The sequence below is a fragment of the Tenrec ecaudatus genome, chromosome X, assembly GCF_050624435.1.
Source record: "Tenrec ecaudatus isolate mTenEca1 chromosome X, mTenEca1.hap1, whole genome shotgun sequence".
In the NCBI taxonomy this organism is placed as follows: Eukaryota; Metazoa; Chordata; class Mammalia; order Afrosoricida; family Tenrecidae; genus Tenrec; species Tenrec ecaudatus.
The window spans coordinates 143,088,776-143,113,507 of NC_134548.1; the positions used below are offsets into that span (position 1 = coordinate 143,088,776).

The 24,732-nt window shown below is 49.0% G+C and overlaps 1 protein-coding gene across 4 annotated transcripts in view; it reads right to left on the reverse strand.

Annotated features, from left to right (window-relative positions):
- ELF4 (E74 like ETS transcription factor 4) overlaps positions 1-21,063 on the reverse strand; it is a 45,371-nt gene extending 24,308 nt beyond the window's left edge. Inside the window, exon 1 of one of the 4 annotated variants that reach the window (XM_075538250.1) lies at positions 20,807-21,063. The gene's annotated coding sequence lies outside the window, so the exon portion shown is untranslated. Of the gene's footprint in view, positions 1-20,575; positions 20,770-20,806 lie in introns of those variants that run through there. The other 3 variants (XM_075538252.1, XM_075538253.1, XM_075538251.1) reach the window with 3 other exon arrangements.
- Between the last annotated feature and the right edge of the window lie 3,669 nt (positions 21,064-24,732).

The window sequence follows — 24,732 nt, forward strand, 5'->3', positions numbered from 1 at the left end:
GGGTTAATGAGGAAGGGGAGTGCGGGGAGGGAGGGGAAAAATGAAGAGCTGATTCTAGGGGCTTTAAGTGGAGAGCGAATGTTTTGAGAGTGATGAGGGCAATGAATGTACAAATGTGCTTTGCACAATTGATGTATGTATGGATTATGATAAGAGTTGTATGAGCCCTTAATACAATGATTAAAAATTTTAAAAAAAACATAGGAAAGCGGACATGATAGGATCTAGGGTCAGGGTGCCAGTCCAGCGTGGAGACCGAACTCAAACCTAAGCCTATCTGACTGTGGCCTCAGAGTTCATTTCCCCAGAGTCCCCCACGCTGGAGATCATCATCACCCCATGACCTTTCTCAGGGCTTCCTCACAGCACCCACCTTTGAAGTCTCTATGATGCCCCCCACCCCCACCCCTTGACAGAAGCTTGTCACCAGGGGCCTCAATCTCAACCAAATCGCCTTTGGATAAGTCAACCCTAACTTCCCAGGTCAAGGATGCCCCCAAATGGAGTGGGGTGGGGGTAGGAGGGCCTTCCAGCTCTGTTGCTATGGGTGGCTAATGCTGACTCTGCTCTTGTACCTTTGGAAGCTACTCTTTTCCAGAGAGTTCTTCCTAGACTGGCCTCAGTCCTGGAGTAGCCATGATACGGTCCCTGCCCCATAAATATACACTTACTCTCAGCTTACACATAATGGAAATCTGGTTATCTTGGGGTGTTGGTTCACATGTTTATTCAAATATTTATGGAAAGTCAGTCTGAGTACCTCATCTGTGCCAGGGTTTGATCCCTGGGCCCACCCAATGCCTTTCCCTCCCAGGGTCTCTAAGTATCTACATTCCCAGCCAGCCAGGTTAAACAATGTTGTAAGCATTGACCCAAACAGTGGTGGCTGTTTTTTCTCCAAGGCACCTCCACAGTGAATGTCTCTTCAGAACTAAGGCCCAGGGGTTAGAGGGAACATGGGGAGGGATTGCTCATGGGTACCGGGTTTTTCCCCCCCTGGGTTGATAAAAATGTTCTGGAATTAGATAGTGGTGACAGTTGCACAATGCTATGAATGCACCGAAAACCACAGGCTTGCACACTTGCAATGGGTGAATGGTCTGGCCTGTGAAATATATCTCAATAAAGTTGTTATTTAAAACAACAACTGAGACCCACAGTTGATGGAGCAGTTCAAGCCAGACATCATGTCTCCGTCTTTATGACTTGGAGGCTCTTTCCCCCTGCTGGCCCCTCCATAATCCCAGACCAGGATAACACCCCAGGTCTGGTCAGCGAGCAAGGCAGGCCCAGCCCTGTGTGTGAGGGTTTTGTCTGCATCTCCAGCTGCCTGCCCTCAAGTCAGCTACCGCCTCAGGACACACAGAATGAACCCTTAGGAACCATGGCGTTTTCATGGACTCATTTTCAGAAGTACATTGTTCATTGTCAGGCCTTGCTTCCTAGTCTGTCTGTGTCTGAAAGCGCCACTGACAGACGGGTGATAGCTGCGCTTGAGGGGCATTGGCTGGGAATTGAACCTGGATCTCCCACCTGCGAGGCGGGCATTCCATCACTGCCTCAGCAACAGCAGGGTAGGCTGTGGAAAGTGCTTTCAGGGGCAGGGGTTTTCATTCCAGGTCGGCCATTCAATTGGTGGCTGAGTCCCTGTTCCTCCCTGGATCTCAGTTCCCCATCTGTAACGGGAGGTGGGTGAGTTCACTAGCAGCTCCGTTGGCTCCACCAAAAGGAGGTCACAAGGAAGGACTGAGTATAGGCTAGGGGACCTGCCATCCCGGGCCAACTAGCTTGGGAGTGGAATCAGAACATCTCTCAGGAGAGTTACCTCCTCGAAGACCACCCTCCTGCTCTGGTGTCTGTGGGGGATGTGCGGGGGGTGGGGTGGGGGGGTGGGAGGAGCCAGCTTGGCTCCGCTTTGATGTCAGCAGAGCTGGGACAGGGAACAAGCCAGACTAGAAGACCGTGCAGCATGTCCTTTGGAGAATCCCACCTTGGACTTGAACTTGTCTTGGGGGGTAAAAAGAGTGAATGCTGGTGGCCACCAATCTAGCCCCCCACCGGACAGGACAGGATGTTTCCACATCGAGCCCTATTTCCTGCAGTGAGACCTGGGCCCTGATCCCTGCCCCCCTCCTGCCATCTGGTGGCCTTCCCTCTGCCCCCTCCCCTCACTGGGTGTTTACAAGCTGCCTTATCAGCCTGGGGAATCTGGGCCTCACCCTTGGCTGCCCCGCCCCGCCCAGACAGCCTGCGCAGGGCCCTACCTATTTCTGGTGTCGTCACTCCCTGAAGGCAGGAGGTGTGGACAAAGACCTGTTGCCTGGCACTGGCCATTAGTGCCCCAGGCCGGGCAGCAGGCCCTGCCAACCAGCGTGAAACCTGAATAGTTACGGTGCTTGAGCCAGCTGGTCCCATGTGAGAAGGGCATGTGTTCTTGTGCAACTATCACAGGCTGTGGGGACAGGGCTGCTGAGGAGGCTCCCTTTGGCCGGGAGCACCTTTGTGGCTCTTCTGTCCCTAATCACCTAACACTCGGAGGTGAAACTGAGGCTGAAATGGGAAATCCTGAGCCTCAGGCCTTGGTTGATCCACACAGACTTCTTGGTTCCCAGGCTATCTCCACCCCACCCTAAGATCTGCTCAGCCATCTAACCAGCAGGAACTAAGCCCTGAGGTTGTCCAACCACTTTCTCCCAGAACCTCGGGGCCTGGGTTTTTCTATTAGCTGGGTCTGGATCAAGAAGTGGAGCAGAGAGGGCGGTGATAGACAAATGAACCTCCCAAAAAGTCAAGTCCTGACCAACCCCCAATTCCCCAGGCACAAGGCCCGCTCGCCAGCACTGACCTAACCTCGGTCAACTAGGCATCAAAGTCACAGAACCAGCCCCACCCATCTTCCAGAAGTTTCCATTTTGTTCAGTGAGAAATCATACTTTTTTAAAAAATTGATTTTCAAAATTTAAACCATTGCTGTATACTAAGTGTAAAATTTGCAATCTGCAGCCTAAAACACAGACAATAGTTTAAATTTTTAAACTGTTAGAGGGCTCAACTGCTAATCAAAAGGTGGGAGGTTGGAGTCTGCCCAGTGGTGTCTCAGAAGAAAGACCTGGTGATCTACTCCTGAAAATCTAGCCACCAGAAATCCTACGTTGCACAGTTGTACCCTGACATATGTGGAATTAGCTCGCCAACTACTGGCTGCGTCCTGCTAGGTCTCTAGGACAACAAGAATATGGCGCTTTTGGTGGGAAGGCTTGCAAAAGCTCTGCTCAGGCAATATGGCCATTTAACAGGCTGTGCGACCACAGGCATGCCATGTCACGTGGCTCTTGCCATGTCCCTGCTCCTACTATGGCCCTCTTGCTACCCAGACCTCTAACTAGTACCAGTCAGAGCCATCCCCTAGGAGTCCACTCACTGCCTCACACAGGCAACTCAAAAGACATTTATGTTTTTGGTTTTTTGACTTTCATTCTTTTTTTAAAAAAATCATTTTATTGGGGGCTCGTACAGCTCTTATCACAACCCACACATCCATCTATCCATTGTGTCACACACATTTGAGCATTTGTTGTCATCATCATTTTCAAAACATTTTCTTTCTATGTGAGCCCTCGGTATCAGCTCATTTTCCCCCCTCCCTCCCCACCCTCTCTCCCTCATGAACCCTTGAGAGTTTATAATTATTATTTTTTCATGTTTTATACTGACCGATGTCTCCCTTCACCCGCTTTTCTTTTGCCTGTCCCCCAGGTAGAGGGTTATTTGTGATAAGTTTCCCCTTTTCATCCCCACCTTTCCCTTACCCTCCTGGTATTGCTACTCTCATTATTGTTCCTGACGGGTTTATCTGTCCTGGATTCTCTGTGTTTCCTGTTCTTATCTGTACCAGTGTACATCCTCTAGTCTAGCAGGATTTGTAAGGTACAATTGGGATTGTGATGGTGGGGGGGGGGAGCAGAAAGCATTAAAGAACTAGAGGAATGTTGTGTTTCATCAGTGCTATACTGCCCCCTGACTGGCTCATCTCTTCTTTGTGACCCTTCTGTAAAGGGATGTCAAATTACGACATTCACGTTTTAAATGGCCTTCTAGAGCTGTTGGGGTGCAAGGGGGATGCTCTGGGGCATGCAGCAGGCCATGGGTTGGGGTAGTTAATGAGAGAGGGCCACTCTGTGGTGTGGGTTCGGGTCCCAGTGTGAGTTGTGGAGAGAGCTGACCTTCGCCATCTACTTCCCCGGCCTGTGGGCTCCGTTACGAAATGATCTAAAGCGAATGGGATTGCCCTTTGCGAAGCTAATAATGAGAGGCCTGGAACAACAGAAGATCCACTTCACCGAGACTGAGGAAGCTGAAGTTCTAATCATGGTCCAGCCTCGGACTAGCTTCTCCACCAGCCTCTTAATGAGGGGCAGCTCCTACTTCAGGACTCACCTGTAGATCTATGCTTGTGGCCACAGCAGCCATACCCAACAGAACCTTTTAGTTCAAACCAACTGCTTGGTTTCAAAAAGTCCTTCACATTCTGACCCCTCTGCCTAAAAACCAAAAAAAAAAAAAAACCCTCACAGCTTTCGAGTCGATTCCAACATATAGCGACCCTAGAGAACAGAGCAGAACTGCCCCTGTGGGTTTCCCAGGCTATAAATCTTTATGGGAGTAGAAAGCCTCATCTTTCTCCCTCGGAGCAGCTGGTGGGTTCAAATCGCCGGACTTGTGGTTAGCAGGCCAATGTGTAACTCCCTATGCCACGAAGATGCCTCCACTTTACTTAGTCACCCATATTTCCCTTGATTTTCCATCAAAAGAAGATGGAAAGATTCACTGTACCATAAGAAGCTAGTTGGCATTCAAAAAGAAGAATTGATGTGTTTGAATTGTGGAGCTGGGGAAGATCAAGACTATTAAAAGTGCCATGGACTGCCGAAAGAACAAAGCGACCTGTCTTGGAAGAAGTTCGGTCACAGGGCTTCTTAGAGGCAAGGAAGGCAAGACTTCATCTCACATACTTTGGGCATGTTGTCAGGAGAGACCAGTCCTGGAGAAGGACACCATGCTTGGGAAAGTAGAGGGGCAGCAAAGAAGAAGAAGGCCCTCAAAGAGATGCACTGACACAGTGGCTGCAACAAAGGGCTCAAGCATAGGAGCAATTGTGAGGACCAGACAGTGTTTTGTTCTGCTGTGCAAAAGGTCCCTAAGGGATGGAATGGACTCTATGGCACCTTAACAACAGCAGCCTTCGATTATTTTTTTTCAAAGTTGAATGTTGCATGTTTGGGTTTGTTGGGCTTTTTTTTTTTGGCTACTTGCAATTTTATATAAATTTAGAGTCAAATGGTCGATGACATTTTCTTTCAATACTTCAATTTTTCTTATTGGCATTAATTGCTATAGGAGATCTGATTTTAGAGTCACGACTCTCCCTGATGCCCTTTTGGAGGAGGCTTATCTGTTCATTGATAGTCTCAGGGGAAAGAGTTCCTTCGCTTTACTGTCTATTTTTAAAATTGGGCTATTTATTTATTCAAGATCATTTTATTGGGTGGGGACTCTTACAGCTCTTATAACATTCCATACATCAATTGTGTCCAGTATATTTGTTCATATGATGCCATCATCCTTTTCTAAACATTTACTTTCTATTTGAGCCCTTGGTATCAGCTCTTCTTTTGTCCCTCCCTCATATTCATTTATTGTTCAAGGTAATGTACAATCAAACGACTTTTTAAAAAAACAGTTTTATTAATTTTTTTAAAACAAGTTTTATTGACAGATAGCTCACATATCATACAATTGAATAGTTCAATCATATTAAGAAGAAGAGTAGCGCAATCATCACCACACTCAACTTCAGAACATTTTCTTCTTTTTTTGTGCTCATTGTTAGTTTCCCATCCCCCCCTCAACTAACCCTGCCATACCCCTCAGAAATCATAAAATAGGGCTATTTATTATTTGCCCTTAATTTTGAATACAGTTTGGGTAGATGAGGCCATGGTTATCTGCTTTAAAAACCTATGCTGGATAATGTACCTTTTATTTATTTTTCAACAGGTTTATTGGCGTATAATTCACATATCATACAATTCAATAGTTCAATGACATCAAGAGGAGTCGTACAATCATCACCACAACTAGTTTTGCAACATCTGCTTCCTTTTGGTACTCATTGCTATCAGCTCGTCACCCCCACCCCCAGCAACTTCCCCAGCCATACCCCCAAGGAGCCATTCATCCAGTTACTGTCTCTTTAGATTTACCTCTCCTGGATTTCATACACAGAAAAACATACCTCCCCTCCCTGAAGAAAACCAACGTAACAACAATAACAAAGTAAAACAGAGAAAAACTTCAGTAAAAAAGAAAGCAGAAAATGTTAAAAACTAGAACAAATTTAAATGGCTCATAACAAGGGAGATCAAATGACAGAGGGCTAAATGTTAACCTAACTGCATCTGTAACAATCCATTTGCCAATGCACGCTGCATGTTAGCAAGGCTTAATATGATTGAACTATTGGCCATACTTCTTCCAAGACAGGTCGATTTGTTCTTTCGGCAGTCCACGGCACTTTCAATAGTCTTCCTCAGCTCCACAATTCAAATTCATCAATTCTTCTTTTTCAATGTCGACTAGTTCTTTTTGGTACAATGACTCTTTCCATCTTCTTTTGATGCTTCCTGCATCAGCCAATATTTTGCCCAGAGAATCTTTCAATATTGCAACCTGAGGCTTGCTGTGTTTTTTCTTCAGTTCGTTCAGTTTAAGATATGCTGACTGTGTTCTTCCCTTTTGCTTTTCTAATTCTGTCCTTGCACATTGCATTACAATATTTGCTTTTGTCTTCTCGAGTTGTCCTTTGAAATTTTCTGCTCCTTGACTTTATCCTTTCTTCCATTTGCTTTAATTACACTATGATTAAGAGCAAATTTCAAAGTTTCTTTCTTCTGACATCCACTTTGGTCTTTTCTTTTCTTGTTTTTAGTGACCTTTTGCTTTTTTCATGAATGTTCTTGATGCCCTCCCATAACTCATCAGGTCTTCTGCCATTAGTGTTCAATGCATCAATTTCATCTTGAGATGGTCGCCAAATTCAGGTGGGATAGACTTCAGTGCATATTTTGGCTCTCATGGATCTGTTTTCCTTTTCAGCAGCTTTATTCTGAACGTACACATGAGCAATTGGTGGCCTGTTCCACAGTCAGCCTCTGGGCTGGTTTGAGCTGCTGATATTGAGCTTCTCCAGCATGTCTTCCCACAGATGTAGTCAATTTGATTTCTGTACTCCATCTGGAGAAGTCCGTGTGAATAGTCACCTTCTGTGTTGTTGAAAAAAAGGTTCTTGCGATGAACAAGTCATTGGTTTGGCAAAACTCTTATGTGAGCTCTAGCTTCATTTCTATCACCAAGTCCATATTTTCCAACTACTGGTCCTTCTTGTTTCCAAGTTTTGCATTCCAATTGCCAGTAATTATCAATACATCTTGACTGCATGTTTCATCAATTTCTGACTTAAGTCTTTGGTAGGATTCTTCGATTTCTTCATCACTAGCTTTTATGGTTGGTGTATACATTGAAATAATAGTTCCATTGAATGGATTTCCTTGATGGCAGATAGACATAATCTTGTCACAAACATGATTGATTTTGCAATGCCCTTTTTCTTTTCTTTTGTTTGTAATGTCCTTTTGGACGATGAATGCAAAGCCATTCCTCTTGGTTGATATTCCCCGACATAACAAATCATATAATATTTTAATTCTAAATGGCCAATACCTGTCCAGTTCAGCTCACTAATGTCTAGGATATCAATCTTTGTGTTCACTTTCAATTTTGGTGACTTCCAAGATTCTTAGATTCATACTTCACACATTCCGTGTTCTTTTTTTTCATTCCACGTTCTGATCATTAGCAGATTTTTGCAGCTGTTTCTCTTCACCTTGAGTCATGTCCCTCAGCAAATAAAGATCCCGAAGGCTCAACCCCCAGAGGTTTTACCTCACTCCCATCACCATGGGCAAATTCACTCCAAGAAATCAGCTTCTTCTCAGTCACATTGAGAGTGCCCTCCGACCTGAGGGGACACCATCTCCAACAATGTTCTGCTTCCATTCTTTAGGCCCTTGATATCTGGCAATGTTTCAAAGCCATGCATAAGATTCTCAGCGGCTCCTTCCTCCGAAGTAGGAAGCTGAGTCCTTCTTTGTTGTCTGGTCTTCGTCAGGAAGCTCTGATGAAACCTGTTCACTTTAGGTGACCCTGCTAGCATTTATAATACCAGTGACATAACTTCCAGCATCACAACAACACACAAGCCACTGCAGAATGACAAATTGACAAACACGTGGTGGGTTGGGGGGCTAATATTACAATGCTACAGTAATCAAAACAACGTAACATTGGTGTACAGGTAAGCAAAGTAATGGAACATAATATAGAGTCCAGAAATAAAACACACACTTTTAAAAAATATATTAATGTTGTATAGGAATTACACTAGACTGAGGGCAGCCTTTTCCAAACATAGAGCTGGAAGAATTGGAAAACCATATAAATAAATAATAATAGTTTGAATCCTACCTTTTAGCATATACAAAAATCAACTCAAGGCGTATCAGAGACCTCCAGGTAAACCTACAACTATAAAAGCTCTAGAAGGAAACATTTGTGACTTAGGGCTGATTAAAGAATCTCAAGCGACAATACCAAAAGTGTGATCTCTCAACAGGGAAAAAGCTGAATTGGACTACAGCAAAAACTGGTTCACTCAACCAAAGTCACTGTGAAGACCAGACTTTCACAAAGCACCGATTATATAAAGCACCCTCGACACTGAACCACAAGAAAAGCCAACAACTTCAGGTAAAAATGTTAAAAGGCCCAAAATGTGAACATATACTTCACCAAAGAAGATATGTAGGTGACAAATAAGAGCAAATAACAGGAAAGGATGTTCAACATCTGAAACATTGACTCAAGGAGGTAGCACTTCACACCTACTCCAAAAACACCACCAAAGCAAACAAACGCACTCCTGTGGAGCCCATGCTGACTCATAGCTACCCCCTAGGTTTCCAACACTGTAAGCCCAGCCTTTCTTCCTCCCAGCTGCTACTATGCCGATTGCAGTCTAACACTTTACCTCTACACCACCAGGACTCCCAGGCCTACGAAGGTGACTAAAATCTAAGTGTTGGTGAGGATGGCGAGCACTGGAATTCTCATACATTGCTGGGGGTACTACAGAAGTGTAACACAAATTTTCAGACAACAGCTTGGCAGTTTCTATTTTTTCAAAAAATCGTTTTATTAGGGGCTCATACAACTCTTATCACAATCCTTACATACATCAATTGTGTAAAACACCTTTGTACATTCATTGCCCTCATCATTCTCAAAACATTTGCTCTCCACTTAAGCCCCTGCCATCAGCTCCTCGTTTTCCCCCTCCCTCCGCGCTCCCCACTCCCTCATGAACCCTTGTTAATTTATAAATTATTATTTTGTCATATCTTACACTGTCCAATGTCTCCTTTCACCCACTTTTCTCTTGTTCGTTCCCCAGGGAGGAGGTTACATGTAGAGCCTTGTAATCGGTTCCCCCTTTCCACCCCACTCTCCCTCTACCCTCCTGGTATCACCACTCACACCACTGGTCCTGAAGGGGTCATCCGTCCTGGATTCCCTGTGTTTCCAGTTCCCATCTGTACAAGTGTATATTCTCTGGTCTAGCCAGATTTGTACGTACGATAGAATTGGGATCATGATAGTGGGGTGGGGCAGGTAGGGGAGCAAGCATTTAGGAACTAGAGGAGGCTCTTCTCCTCCCTGAGACTCTTCTGTAAGGGGATGCCCAGTTGCCTGCATCTGGGCTTTGGGTCTCCACTCTGCACTCCCCCTTATTCACAATGATATGATTTTTTGTTCTGATGATGCCTGATACCTGGTCCCTTCAACACCTTGTTATCACACAGGCTGGTGTGCTTCTTCCATGTGGGCTTTGTTGCTTCTGAGCTAGATGGCCACTTGTTTACCTTCAAGGCTTTAAGACCCCCAGATGCTATATCTTTTGATAGCCGGGCATCATCAGCTTTCTTCACCACATTTGCCCATGCACCCATTTGTCTTCAGCGATCAATTCAGGGAGATGAGCACACAATGATATGATTTTTTTGTTCTTTGATGCCTGATAACTGATCCCTTTGGCACCTTGTAATCATGCAGGCCGGTGCGCTTCTTTCATGCGGGCTGTGCTGCCTCTGAGTCAGATGGCTGCCTGTTTACGCCCCAAGTCTTCAAGACCCCAGATGCCACATCCCTAGATAGCCGGGCACCATCAGCTCTCTTCACCACACCTGCCCATGCACCCACTTTTTCTTCAGCGATTGTGTCAGGAAGGTGAGCATCATGAAATGCCAGTTTAATAGAACAAAGTATTCTTGCACTGAGGGAGTACTTGACTGGAGGCCCAATGTCCATCTGCTACCTTAATACTAAGCCTATACATATATGCACATAGATCTATTTCCACATCCTCATTTATAAATACATTTGATATATATGTGCCTTTATTTAGACCTCTATGAATGCCCTTTGCCTCCTAGCTCTTTCCTCTATTTCCTTTGACTTTCCTCTTGTCCTGCTATCATGCTCAGCCTTCATGTGGGTTTCAGTAATTCCTCTTGGTTACATTACCCTTGGTCACACCCTACCAGGACTCCTACACCCTCCTCACCACCAATTTGGATCACTTGTTCCCTTGTCCCTAGGTTTATCAACACCACTTCCTTTCCCCCAGCTATCCCTGCTTGGCAGTTTCTTACAAAGTGGAACACACCACTAATCCCATGATCTAGCCTAGCCATTCCATCCTGAGGCATTTCACCAAGAGAAAAGGGGCAGCGGTATATCCATAGAATGAACGAGCCATCCACAAATATCCATAGCAGCTTTGTACGAGACAAAAACTGGGGGGGGGCGGACCCCAAACGCCTGTCAACTGATGAGTGGATGAATGGACAGTAGAAAGCTACTCAGCAGTAAAAAGAAATGAAGCGTTATATACAGCAACAGAGAGGAATCTTAAAGTAAGTATGCTGAGGGAGTGAAACCATACCGGAAGAAAAGAAAGAGTATATACTATATATATGGTTCCATTTATAGGAAATTCTAGAACATGCCACCTAATCTACAGGGTCAGATCACTGGTCACCTGGGGATGAGAAGGAGGGATGCAAAATGGAAGAAGGACGATGGATCTTGAGTGTTGTTGCGTTTTTATAGAAGTAGACATAGGGAAATCACAAATAACACACTTTCAATATTTTAGGTACATCTCATGTCAATTATACCTCAGTAAAGTTGTTAAATAGGAGGAAAGAGAATGGTCCTTAAAGTTAGAGAAAATAAGCCCCCAATCAAATAATTTTTAAAATTTAGGGAAAATAACCATAATAGTGGCAGCAAGTGCTTAGCATGTCATTTGATTACATAAAGCAATAACAAGCAAACCAAATCCACTGACATCGAACTGATTTCAACTCACAGCCACCCTTTAGGACAGAACAGAGCTAGCCCTGTGAGTTTCGAGGTAGTGAATCTTTATAGGCGTACACTGCCTCCTCTTTCTCATGCAGAGGGGCTGGTGGGTTAGAACCACTGACCTGTGATTAGCAACCCTCTGCTTAACGAAGGCTCCTTCTATTCATCATACCCAGTAATACTATTAGGAGAAATACCAGGCTTTCTACTCCTGTAGAGTTACAGTCTTAGAAACCCACAGGGGCAGTTCTACTCTGACCCAGAGGGTAGCTATGAATCGGCATCAACTCAATGACAGTGAGGTTGGGTTTATATAAGATTTATAAAATATTACTATTGCTGTGTCTTAGTAAAGCAATATTTTAGTTTTATCCTATTAGGTACCGATGTGATTTTATTATTGTTTGTTTGAAAATTATATATGGCTAAAGAGTTATGTGAACGTGTCCAATTGGCAAGGGGTAGTCTGTGGTAGCTATATAATTGTTTGTCAATTTGAGGATTAACAAAATTTTTTTTGAGGATTAAGAGTGACGTGGTGGAGTCTAATATGTCAATCAAGATATAACTAATGAGGTCTCTGTGTGGGCATGTCCTTCTCCGGAGAATTCTGGGAACTCCTGTGTTTCCTCCTTGGAGGTGAGAAACACTTCCCTCTCTATGCTAACTCTCTGAGAGACGCTTTATTGACAAGACACAAGGCACTCCACTAATAGATCCCGTGCCCTGGAAACTGGTGGAGTCACAAGGAGACCCCTGCCAGCCGCTGAGATGCTCCTACCGCCACTGGATCCACAAGACGTTTTACCCACTGGCCTGTGATCTTCCTGCATTCGACGTCATTGCATGTGTTTCGTGAATCTGAAGAGGACTTTATAGGTTATTATGGAACATATGGGCTAATATCAGACGTATGGACTTGGTCTGGACTGGGATGTATTCTTAATGTACAGTTGCTCTTTTATATAAAACTCTTTATTATATGCATATGAGTCTCCATGGATTTTTTTCTCTAGTCTACCCAGACTAACACAGTCAGCATCAACTCCATGACAGTGAGTTTGGGTTTATATAATATTATTATTGCTGTGTCTTAGTAAAGCAATATTGTATGTTAGACACTGTTGTAAGCACATTGCATGAAGTAAATCCTCATAACAAGCCTATGAGATCTTAAAATATCATTAAGCCCAACATTATATAATGCCTGTAGTATACACACCTAAAAAGTATACCATAAAAGAAGTAAGAATACTCACCGAGGCGGTGAGTCGATTCCAACTCACAGCGACCCACAGGACAAAGTAGAACAGCTCCTGAGGATTTCTGAGACTGTAACTCTATATGGGAGGAGAAATTCCTCATCTTTCCCCCTGGGAGGGACTGGTGGTTTCAAACTGCTGACCTTGAGGCCAGCAACCCAATGTGTACTCCACTATGGTGCCTAGAACATCTACACTCTCCTAGAAAACACATTCCTTGGTGCCACCAATAGAGACAAGGTCTGGACCTAGGGACTTACTGAGTGTGCTGAGTCTAATGGGTCTGAACTCCAGGGCTGACTGAGTGTGCTGTTTCATCTTCTGCTCATTCCCACATCACTATCATTTCACATACACACACACCTAGCCTGGCACGCCTCTGTAGCACAAACAATCTCTTTCCTCTTTTGAAATGTCATCTGCCCTCATCCCTCCAGAAAGCTTTCCCCAAATAAGCAGAAGGGGAAGCATGCATGGTCTTTCTCCACCACCACCACCTCACCACCACCAAGGGGATCCATCATCACCAATCCACAAACATTAAGTGCCCAGGGTTGGCAAGCCAGCTTCTCCCTTCTATGGGGCTAGGCCAATGTGTCTTCCTACATCCCAGAAATGGGTTTAGAACCTGCAGAGCCAGGGCATTAGATCTATTTGTACCTTTATAAGGACTAGAGTGGTACCAACAAAGTCATCCCTTATTGAGACCAGGTGTTTTGTGGGCATAGGTCCCCACAGAACCAGAAGAGCTAAACTAGCCTCTTTTGTCTTCAGGGGACATTAATTGGAGGGGGGGAGGTTAAGTGGGGGAAGGAAGATGATCTCCTAAATCTTTGTCTTAGTTCCTTCTTGTTGTCAGGTCATCAGGAATTTGGGGAGGATTACAGCGAATTGCTCACCTTTCAATTCCCCAAAATTGAGCAGTTCTAATCTGCTGAGCAGAGACTAAGCTGGAGTGTTCTGCTCAGGGGGTGGTCTAACTTTTCTTGGGCTGCCTGCCCTTGTAGGTTGCCAACGAGCCTCAAGCAAACACAATTTACTCAGTAGATGGAGCCTCTAAGTTACTTTGGACTATGAATGGCTCCCAATCCCTGGGAACGCTTCTTTGCAAAAATGGTACCCCTAGCCCCAACCCAAGGTCTCTGGGTGTTGACCCCAAAGTGACTCACCATTTATTCTAGTGAAAGGAGGGAGAAAGTAAGCAGTGTTGGCTCGTCAGCTCCCAGAGTCACACACACCATATGGGCTGTGGCTCTCAAGCTTCCTAGTGCCACGACCCTTTCATACAATTCCTAACGTGCAGTGACCCCCAAACCGTAAAATTTATTTTCGTTTCTATTTCATCACTGTAATTTTGCTACTATTAGGAATCAGGCTACCCCTGACGCCCAAAGCGTCGCAACCCACAGGTTGAAAACCGCTGCCGTAGAGTAAAAATGAACTGATGATTGCTAAATAGTTCCCAGAGGTAGAATGTTAATCTTTTCAAAGGGACAGATTTCTGCAGCGAATGGCACTCAAGATGAAAACAGTGGAGACGTAAAGATGACATTTCTAATAAAAATGTTAAAGACCTATGGGAAATGGTATGGCACTTCCTTAAACAAATGCAAATACCTTATGATCCTGCCATCTCTCGACTTGGTATATACCTTAAAGACCTAACAAACAAAACATGAACAGATACATACACACCCATGTTCTTCACAGCACTTTCTATAATAGCAACAAGATGAAAACCATAAAAAAACCCTGTCTGTGCAGGAATGGCTCTACAAACATACACACAATGGAATATTATACATCCTTAAAAAACAATGATGTGTATGTCAGACACCTCATGAACTGGACAAAATTGGAAAACATTATGCTCAGTAAAGTTAGTCAATCTCATAAAGATAAATATTTGATGATACCATTATTATAAAGGGGGACAAATGTTATCACACCAAAGGAAAAGACTGTGAAGATTATGAAGAGGCCAGAGTTGGGGAAGAGGGGGGAAGGGGGGACAGGGAGGTAAGGAGAGAGGGTGACAAAGAAAAAGAAGAAGAATGACATACCCGGGAGTTTCCAGGGACAGTGTCACTGCTTTGATGCGATGGGCAGTGCAACTACATATAATGTTTTCCTGTGCATGTGTCATACTTCACAAATAAAAGGAAAAAATGATAAAAATAAATGAAATGAGAGAGAATAAGAAAGAGAAGGGTCACAGCAAAAAAGTCCTTTAGATTCCTTGCCCATCAGATCTAAACACTGGGCTGAGTGATTATAAAAGGAAGACAAGTAAAATCGAAACTGACTTCAATTCTTTTCTGACACACGGGCTAGTTTCGAACAAACAACAACAACCAAAATATTAATGACTGGAAGGTCATTCTTTACCATCATATTGCCAGCCACTCAGAAAGACTGTATATTACACACACGCACACAAGCTCTCTGCCGGCAAGTCTATCTTATTCCTTGGGATGACAGAGTTCACAACACTGAACTCTTCATTCCAAGGAGCAAACGGTGCCCCCATCATCACTGCCAGAGAAGTGATCCCAGGACCCAGCAAAGTCAAGAGTATTGGGAGGGAAATCGAGGACCATAGGCACTTAAGTGCTAATACTTACTGGGTGTTCCTAGGCGCCAGCCACGATGAAGAGCGCTTGCCAGGTATTGGCTCCTCTACTCCTCACGCCAACCCTGTGTGGTGGGCACCAAGACCCAGAGAAGTTAACTAAGAGGCCACTGTCACCCTGAGAAGTCAGAGAGCTATGCACTCTTCCATTGATCAGCAACACTTCTTGGGAAGGCTGTTGGGGCAGACTGGTATAGGAAAGAAAGCACCTGGGAAATAGAGAGACTGAGAATCCTGGAAGAAGGGGAGCCCAAGGCAACAATTGTTCCACCTAGGAGCCGCTCAGGCTTCTGAGAAATGGTCCCCTGCATTCCCTCACAGACCAGGCTAGTGAGATAGGGAGCCCTGCAGGCTGACTCACCTCCTCACCCTGGGGGCAGAATGTGGTCTCTCAACCTGGAAACTCACCCCAGGACACAATAATTTCCCAACCAAAGAGTTGGTACATTCTGGGATGCATCTGTAACGTTGAAATGTGCTGAGGCAAGAGAGCAGTGAGCAAGAAGAAATGATGAGGTGTGTGTGTGTGTGTGTGTGTGTGTGTATGCGTGTGTGTGCGTGTGTGTGTGTACACGCTTTTATCCAATTAAGCCCAACAGTTCAAGTCTCCCTCGACACCCGGCCATGTTCTATTCACCAAGGGCACTACAAAAGCAGCAGAACAAATATATGGCTAGTCCTTGACATTACCCGAGTGGTCCTGGCAGGAACATGTTGTACCTTCTAGACCCCTAATTTACCAGCTGGTTGAGTGGGGGAGGGCAATTGTTGAAAAGCACTATCCTCTACCTGAGCTTCTAGAAAACTCTCTGAATCCTGGGGGAGAGTACCACTCAAGTCACCCTTGTATCTGTGGTAAACATCTGTGGCCTGTTAGTTTCCCTGTCCTTTCGGTCCTTCACATGTCTCCCCTGCCTCCCCCCACCCCCCACTCCCCCGCCCCTGCCACTTCTAGGGCCTGTGTCAGGGAGGTTTTCACCATGAAATGCCCTCAGCTTGGGTGGCAGGACAGCCTGGCCACCCTTTGTGTCGTATCAATACATGCCTAGCCCGCTGTCTAGGCCAGCCACTTTGTGTCTCCCGGCGTGGAGACTGGAGAGCGTACCAAGCCACTCACACTCACTGACCTGGTCTTTTATGTGACATGCATTTGCTAAACAATTATCCAGCCTTTGGAGGTCAGTCAGTGGCTAGGGAATAGAGGGGAAAAAAATAAATCTTTTTCTCCCCTCTCTCCCCGGTGCTGCTGTTTACCCCCCCCCCCATCCCCCCAGCCCTCTCCAAGGTCTAGCTCAAGCCTGAGTCCCTCCTGAAGCCTGCCCTCCCTCCGGCTGCTGCTGATCTCAGAGACCCAGCGCCTCTGGCCCCTACTCAAGGAGCACAATTAGCACCTGACCAGCTACTGGCCCCACTGCTGGTCCTCGCCTCTGATTGTTCCAATGCCTTAGTCATCGCTCCCCCACAGAGCCTGGCTCGGCTGGGGCACATAGTAGGCGTTAATAAATGTTGGTGGAATTGAAGCTCGGCAGTCCCTGTGGGGTTTGACCCCTCATACACACCCCGACCAGCTCCTTAGCAACCAGTGCTGGGGCCCAGGCGGCTGGCCACTGTCTATTACAGCCCCCGTGAGGCTCAGTCACCAGAGTGGTATGGACAGGCTGGTGCTGATGAGAAAAAGCCCTGACCCCCACAAAAGTCTAGGTACCTCAGATGAGATTTCCATCTTCCCTGCAAAACGGACTTGCAGTCTCTGCATCACAAAGGGGAGAAACTGGTGGTGAAGCCAGAAACCTCTTTGCAGCTTAGAATCCAGGCAAGTGAGGCCTTAGCCAGAGTTGAGAAGGCTCATCGGAGAACTCTCCAGGAGGCTGTGGGGGCCACACAGGCAGGGGTAACCCCAGGGGAGCTTTAGAGGTGTTTGTTGGGGACCCTAACTAATTCCAACAAACCACACCCAGAATGTTTACAAGCTGCAGGGACCTGGTCACCCTGTCCCTCTACTTGTCCTATCTCCCAGAAGTCAGGCCAGCTCCTTGGGCAAGGAGAAGCCCTGAGTCTGGGTGCCTGGCTCCCAGCACTGTCTTGGAGATCCAGGACTGGCTTTGGGTTAGGGTTCTTGATCACTCTCGCTGGTCCCTTCTCATGCTGCCATCCCCCAGGTCCAGCCCACACAAGAAGAGGCGCACAATCAAGGCATGTGCTTTCTATCTTCATCCATGGCCTCCCCACCTCATCCACCCGGCTTGATGCCTACTACTGGAACTGACCTTACAAAATACTTGCAGAGTTGAATGGAAACTGATTTTAAACGGTGTGAAATAGCGCAATGTTAGTTCATGCTAACTATCAGGCACACACTCTCCTACACATGGTGGTGTAGGAGGAACCCTGGTGATGTACAGGTTAGCAGGTGGGTTGCTAACCATAAAGTCAGTAGTTCAAAATCACCGTGGGAAAAAGACCGGGCACTCTCAACTCCCTCAAACAGTCTGGGAAACTCACAGGGCCAGTTCTACCAGGCCCTTTAGGGTCACGTTTAGTCAGCATCAACTCGATGGCAGAGTTGTGTGTGTGTGTGTGTGTGTGTGTGTTGGTTGGTTTATGATGGTGTAGTGGGCTACACACTGGTCAGCACTTCAAACCCATGGGGGACTCCAAAGTAAAAAAATGAGCCTTTCTGCTCCTGTTGACATTTCACAGTTCTCCCCTGCCCTGTGACTCGCTGTGAGTCGACATCGACTCCATGGCAGTGAGTAGGGATGAGCCTGTTGGTGCTGCTTTCAGGTGAGTACTGACCAGCTAACCTCAAGGTAGATAGTTCAACCCATGCAGCGGTTCCAAGGGAGAAACATGAGGCTGCCTCCTCCCATAAAGATTTGCAGCCTCAGAACCCTGTAGAGATAGGGTTCCTATGTTTTGGAATCAACTTGATAGCACTGGGGTTTTGGGTTTCATGGATGGATGCCTGTGACCCTCATCACAATCTTAGGAAGGAGGTCTCGCTTGATAGATGAAGAAAGTGAAGCATGCAATTAATTGTCTGCGATAACACAGCTACTAAATCAAAGAGCCGGAGTGAAACACACACGGGCAATTTTGGAGGCAAAGTGAGAAAATTGGTTGTGGAGGTGGGGTGGCTGGGGGTGGGGGTGGGGGAGGACCAAGGCCAAGTTTAGGAGCAGGGCTTTCCCTGGGAAAGTGAGTGCACCAGCTAGCTTTGAGCTGGGCCCCTCTTGAAGAAGAGTTTTGAATTGGGGGGCAGGGGAGGTAGTGTGCTTTGGGGCGCAGCTCATCAATCAGAGCTATGAGTGACAGATTCCTCCTTCTCACCTCACTTTTGCTCCCAATACATGACAGTGGGGACAGAAGCCACTGTGTCAGCAGTTATAGCTGGCCAGGAGGAGAGTAGGGTTCGGGTCTCCAGCTTGCCCAGGGGTGGGCCTCCGTCACTTCGAAACCAACCACCCAGCAAATAAAATACAGTGCAGTCGTGGGAGGAATGCCAGACATAGTTGCAAACAAGCCGCTCCTTCGGTTCACAGCTGGCTGAAAACAGCAACGTGGAGCTTGTTCCACACCCCCTAACCCCACCCCCACCCCACGCCGCCCCAAGCTGTGAACCCAGTCAGCGCTGGAGACCCCCACTAGTCAAGGCAGCCTCTTCCCACCTCATCCCCCGACACAAGTTAAGGTCAGAGGTCCTTCCTGAAAAATCGCCCTCAAACTCCAAACAGACTCCCGCCACGCAGCGGCGCATCTGCACCGAGCCCAAGGAATGAATGGTTGAGAAAGCACGTTGTTACCAGCGAAACCCCGCGCATCTAGCTACCCAGAGGAGGGAGCTGCATTCTTGCTAGACATACGTGTTCCCCGGGCATTTTCAGTGCCAGAGTGTGCTGTCTCCCCAACGGGAGAGCCGGCTCTTTCTCTCCATTCCCCACTCCCGGCATGGCCCTGAGGCTCAGGGTCAGCTCACCGGAGTAAAGCCCCAATGGGCGTGCCTGGCCAGCTGTTGAGGGGCCCCAGCCGAGCAGCAGTGGCTGGGGCCCTCAGGGCAGTGACCTCACTTCCGCTTCTACCTCCCCAGCACCCCTCCCGTTTGAGGCCCTAACAGGCCAAAATCGAGAAGTCCAAGGTTAACTGTTCCTCCCCGCTTTAAGAGCTAATTAAAATGATTAGCTACAATGAACTGTCAAACATTAACCCCAAGAAGCTGCAGGACCAGACAGGCCTCTATCGGGCAGAGGGATGAGGGGCAGGAATCAAACGGCCATCGAATCAAATCCCTTGGCTAAGGTGCGATGAGCAGGGGGTGAGGTAGCGCCATCCCGACCCCAGCCCCTAACCCGGAGCTTCGAGGAGCTGAGGAGCCACGGGGTCAGGAGGGGACTCTGGTCAGAAAAGCCAGATCCCCAACTCCCCACCCCCACCCCACCCCACCCCCGCCCAGAGACGGGAGGAAAGGGCAGCAGGGGTAGGGTGTGGTTGAGCGGTTCTGGGCTGCGCAGTCCCCTGAAAACCAGGCGTTGACGGCGGGGGACCCCAGGGTCCCCGCAGCTGCGGAGTCCCCTGGGCGGCAGCAGGGAGGGAACGGAGAGGCCTGAGGGGGACGCCGGGAGAGCGGGAACGCCAGAGCGGGAAAGCTGGCGGCTGGCTCACCCGAAACTCCAGCCCCTGCCAAGAGGTCTCTATTTTGGCGATCCAGCAATCCAAGTCATAAGGCTTTCTTTTTTTACCCCCTTTCATTTTTTTTTTCATTTTTAACTTTTTAACCCCAAAGCGCCTGACCCCGAAACCCCTTCTTAGTCAGGCAGCCCCGTCGTAGCCCAGGTCAGGCGCCTGCCCTCGTGCACGAACTTCGGAGGGTCGCTTAACCATCGAGCAGGTCGTCGCAGAACACGGGCTGCCGGGGCCTCGGGGCAACGCGGCCAAACCCGCTTCGGGAAAGCAAATCCTCCTCTGACCCCGGGCCAACGCGAGCCCAGTGTGGGCTGTCGCCACCACGTCGTCAGCCCCCACCCCCACCCCACCCGGCCCCGTCACCGTGCCCTAGCCCTCCACGCTGAAGCCCCGGTTCCTGCCGGCCCGGCAAACTTCTAGGTCCCCAAAGACGCCAAGAACGGAGCCGTCGACATACCTGCGGCTGCGAAAGCTCGCCGGGATCCTCCGGGAAGGGGCTGCGACTCGCCTCCCCAGCCCGGCAGGACCGCGCGCTGCCCTCGGAAGCCGGGCTGGGCGAGTGGCGCCGGCGAAAGGAGAAGTGGAAGTGGCGCGCGCGACGCCGCCGGGTCGGTCGGGCGGTCCCCGCGGTCCCCGGGGCCGCTGTCCCTGCCTGTCCGCCCGCCCTCAGCCGGTGCCCGTGACTCACCTCAGCGCCGACGCTGCTCAGGGCGGGCTCAGGGTCCCCCCGCCGCGCCGCCAGTGGCCAAGTTGGAGGGCACGGAGCGCTAACCAGGTGAGGCGGCGGTGGCCCGCGAGCGCGGCTTGGGACGCGGGGTCCCGGCCGAGGGAGGGCGGCGGGGCGCCCGGCGAGGGGGCGCGAGCCGGCCGAGACCTGTGCAGCGAGGAGCGAGCGGGAGGGGAAACTGCGCTGGAAACCCTCTTCCTCGAGGCAGGCGGCGGCAGGGGCGGGCGCCTGAGGCAGGGCGGGCGTGAGGGAAGAGCCGCCGGAGGGAGGGACCGACCCGAGAGGGCGGCGGGAGGGGGGGAGGGAGTGAGAGAGGGGGGGGGAGGGGGCGAGCGCGCGAGAGCTGTGCATCATGCTGCAAACAGCGCCCCTCCACCTCAGCGCGTGCAGTCGCCGGCCAGGCCGGGGGAGCTGTGCCAGGGGCGAGCGCCGCCGCTTCTTCCCCTCCCCTCCCGGCCCGCCCTCAGACGCGCCCCCCCTCCCGGCGGGAAGCCCCCACACCACGCCTAGAGGGTCTGGAAAGCCAAGTCCAGCCCCTCGGCCTGGGAACCCACGTGCTGAATGCCCTGGCCCCGGTTCCTAGGCGTCTGCGAAGTGCCCACCTGCCAAGAGGGCGCGCGGCGGGGAGGGGGGAGGGGGAGGGGGGCAGACGACGATGCCCAGGGGAACCAATTGGGAATAATTTGTCAAACCTGCAGGATCCTAGGTCTAGTACGCTATGGGATTGCTTCGGGTGACTGTAGAGGGTAAGGGATGTCCCGGGAAGTTGGACTTAAGGCCCTAAACTTCGCGAGTGGGGAAAACCGGAGGCTGCGGATGTGCAGAGGGCAGGGGAGGGGCAGGAGGCCTGGGGCGAGGGGCTGTCGACAGCAGGTGCTAAGTGAGTCGGAGTCGCAGGAGTTTGCGGAGCGCGGAATCACTGGCGTCCCGCGCCTTCTTCACAAGCCTTGCTAAGCTTGCGCCCGGCGTCGCTCATTGTTGCTCTTTCCCCCAGACTCTCGTGAGCTGGCTCGGGAGCTGCGTCTTGTAGGATCACTCGTTGCTGTGGAGTCCATTTTGAATCTCACAGCGACCCTATAGGGGAGGTAGAACTGTTCCTGTGGGTTTCAGAGACCATAAATAACTACGGGAGTAGAAAACGTCGTCTTTCTTTCCAGGATAGGTTAGTGGTTTGAAGCTGCTAATTGTGCAGTGGGTTAGTGGTGCAAAACTCAGACAAACTCGCACGAGCCTCCCTTCCAAGGAGCATTTGGGTTGTAGGACTTGCAAGTCAGCTAGGTTTGTTCTTCTGACAGCCCCCGGTACTTTCAATCCACTTCGCCCCCGTGAGGCAGTTCTACTTTGTTTTATAGGGTGACGCTGAGTTCAAATCAACAGCCAGCAATGGTTGTTTTATGACTCTATTAAGGAGGCCTGATGGCACAGTGATAGCTCTGGGCTGCTAACTGAAAAGTTAGCGGTAAGAACAGACCAGCAGCTCTGCGAGAGAGCAGTGTGGCAGCTTGCTTCCCTTCGCATTTACAGCCTTGGAAACCCTAAGAGGGTGATTCTACTCTGCACCGTAAGGGAGCTGAGTCAGGACTCACGCCATGGCAGCAGGTTGATTTCTTTTTGTTTAAATCTGGGGTAGGGGTCCAACCCAGCCTCAGCCCTAGTGTCTCCTTGGCAGAAGGGGCCTTGTGGGGAGGAGGGTCCTCACTCTGTGGGGCCGGGATAGGTAAAGGGCCTGAGGTTTGGGGGATCTGCTTGGCTCCCAGTGCCTGCCTGTTTCCCCAGCCGTGGGAAAAAGGCTGGTCCCCATGAAGGCCTGGGGACTGTAGGGTCATGGCGGATAAGGCAGCCAAAAATTCCATCCAGGCTTCCAGGGGAAGACCTAGTGACTAGACTGGAGATACTGGCCTGTGAGACCTTCTGGCTACCTACAGCCATGTCCCCGAACCAAGTTCCTCTTTCTTAGACAAACAGGCACACTTTCTACTCCAAGGGCATTCTGGCTCCAGGAGACCCATGACTCCCTGCTCATCTCCCATCTGTTATACTCCCCTTCAACATTGTGGTGGGTTACAGACTGCTCCAAGCCTCCTTGACCCTGACCTCAAAATTTGCTGATGGACACACTCACACACGCACACATGGTCAATGATCCCTAACTTCAGACAGATGGGCACCATTTCAACTCTCTGGGCCTCTATTTCTCTCCTTTTGAACTAGAGATGGTAACAAGCTCCCTCACGAGGACAGGACAGAAGGCTAGAAGCGAATGAGCTAGTCCGGGTCTAGGACAGCTCCAAAACCTCGTATAGCCCTCAAAAAGTGCTGTCTGCATCCTCATTGCGAGGGTCTACCCCAACTCTCTTGGAGGTCTTCCTCCTGAGAGAGACAGGGAGAGGAGCCGACACTGTGCCAGTCTGCTCCTGATGATAGCTGGTCCTGAGGCCTGCCAGTGACCCAGAACCCATGGTTTGTGGGAATCCCACAAATTCCCTCTTAGACCAGCACACCAGGAACTGGGAGGTGCAGCTGAAAATAGGCCCCACTTTTCTCCCATTGGAGCTGCACGGGTCATGGGCTCGGGTCCCTGGGGCCCTCCTGTCTCCTCAGCCACGCCACATCCATGTGATAAGCCAGCTGGTCCCCATCCTACCCCCATCCCGATTTGGCTTCCTGCTCCTCCACCTACCTATTGGGGAGCCCCAGCCAGGTGGAGCCTGCCAGACTGAGCTCACCACTCTCCTGACGGACGGCAGCCATGCCATCTCTGCCAGTGGCTCATCCTCTGACTTGGCAGGAATTCCCCTTCTCGAGTTGCCCCTGGATGCCCAATGCACCACCCAGCAGTGCAGGCATCTTGCCCTCCCCTGCCGGATGCCCTTCTTCCTCACTCTTGGGCTTGGTCCTCTCAGGCTTCCAAGATGCGTGGTCTCTAGGGGACCAGCTCCATCTACTGCACTCCTTAGACAGCCCTTCCGTTGGAGCTTCTTTCAGAGCCCCTCTTTGCCTCTCTTTTCGAAATAGCCCATGCTCCTTCACACATGACCTCCATTCTTGGGCGACAAGGTGACTGATTGCTATCCCTCACACTTACCCATTTGGCCTCAAAACATTATTCTACTCAAACCTGTGGCCAGAGCAAGATACCACAAGTCCACAGCTTCCACGACAGGCACATATGAGAAAAATGGTCTCAAAAACAAACAAACAAAAAAGTGGTCTGAAGATGAAACTGTGGGAGCAGAAGCATAGCTAAGAGGTGAGATAAAAAGTTGGGTTCAGAAGGAATCCTCTACTCCCACTCCCGCACAATGTGGTTGAGAAGCCCCTTCTAATTCTTTCTGTGAAGCAGGCCATGCTCCTTTGCAGATGTGTTTAAAAACTCCAGATTTGCATCTGTTGAGTATACAGGATGATCCCCTAGATAGTCAAATACAGGGACAGGGGCGGGGGTGGGAGGTGGCGAAAGGCATCTCTAAGTCCAGGACTGTGGCTGGGTAGCATAAGGAGGGTTTGTTCTCAAAAGCTTATTGGGTGGTGCCACACAGAACTCCCTGGGCAAGGTTGGAGGAACTGCAGAGTTCTCCTGACAGCAGAGCCCCGGGCCCAGCCCCCACTAGAAGTGAGGCTGTGAAGTTGGGAGTGCCGAGTGAGCAATTTTTCAGGTCACGACTTTCATCTGGTCAGTGACCTTCCTGGCTGACGAGCATAGAACTTGACTGCCACCGAGTCACTTCTGACTCATATCGACCTTCCAGGACAGAGTAGAACTGCCCCTGTGGGTTTCTGAGGCTACATCTTTCGGGGAGTAGAAAGACTCATCTTTCTCTCGGGAGGTGGCTGGTGGGTTTTAACTGCTGACCTTATGCTTAGCAGCCCCAAGGCATAATACACTA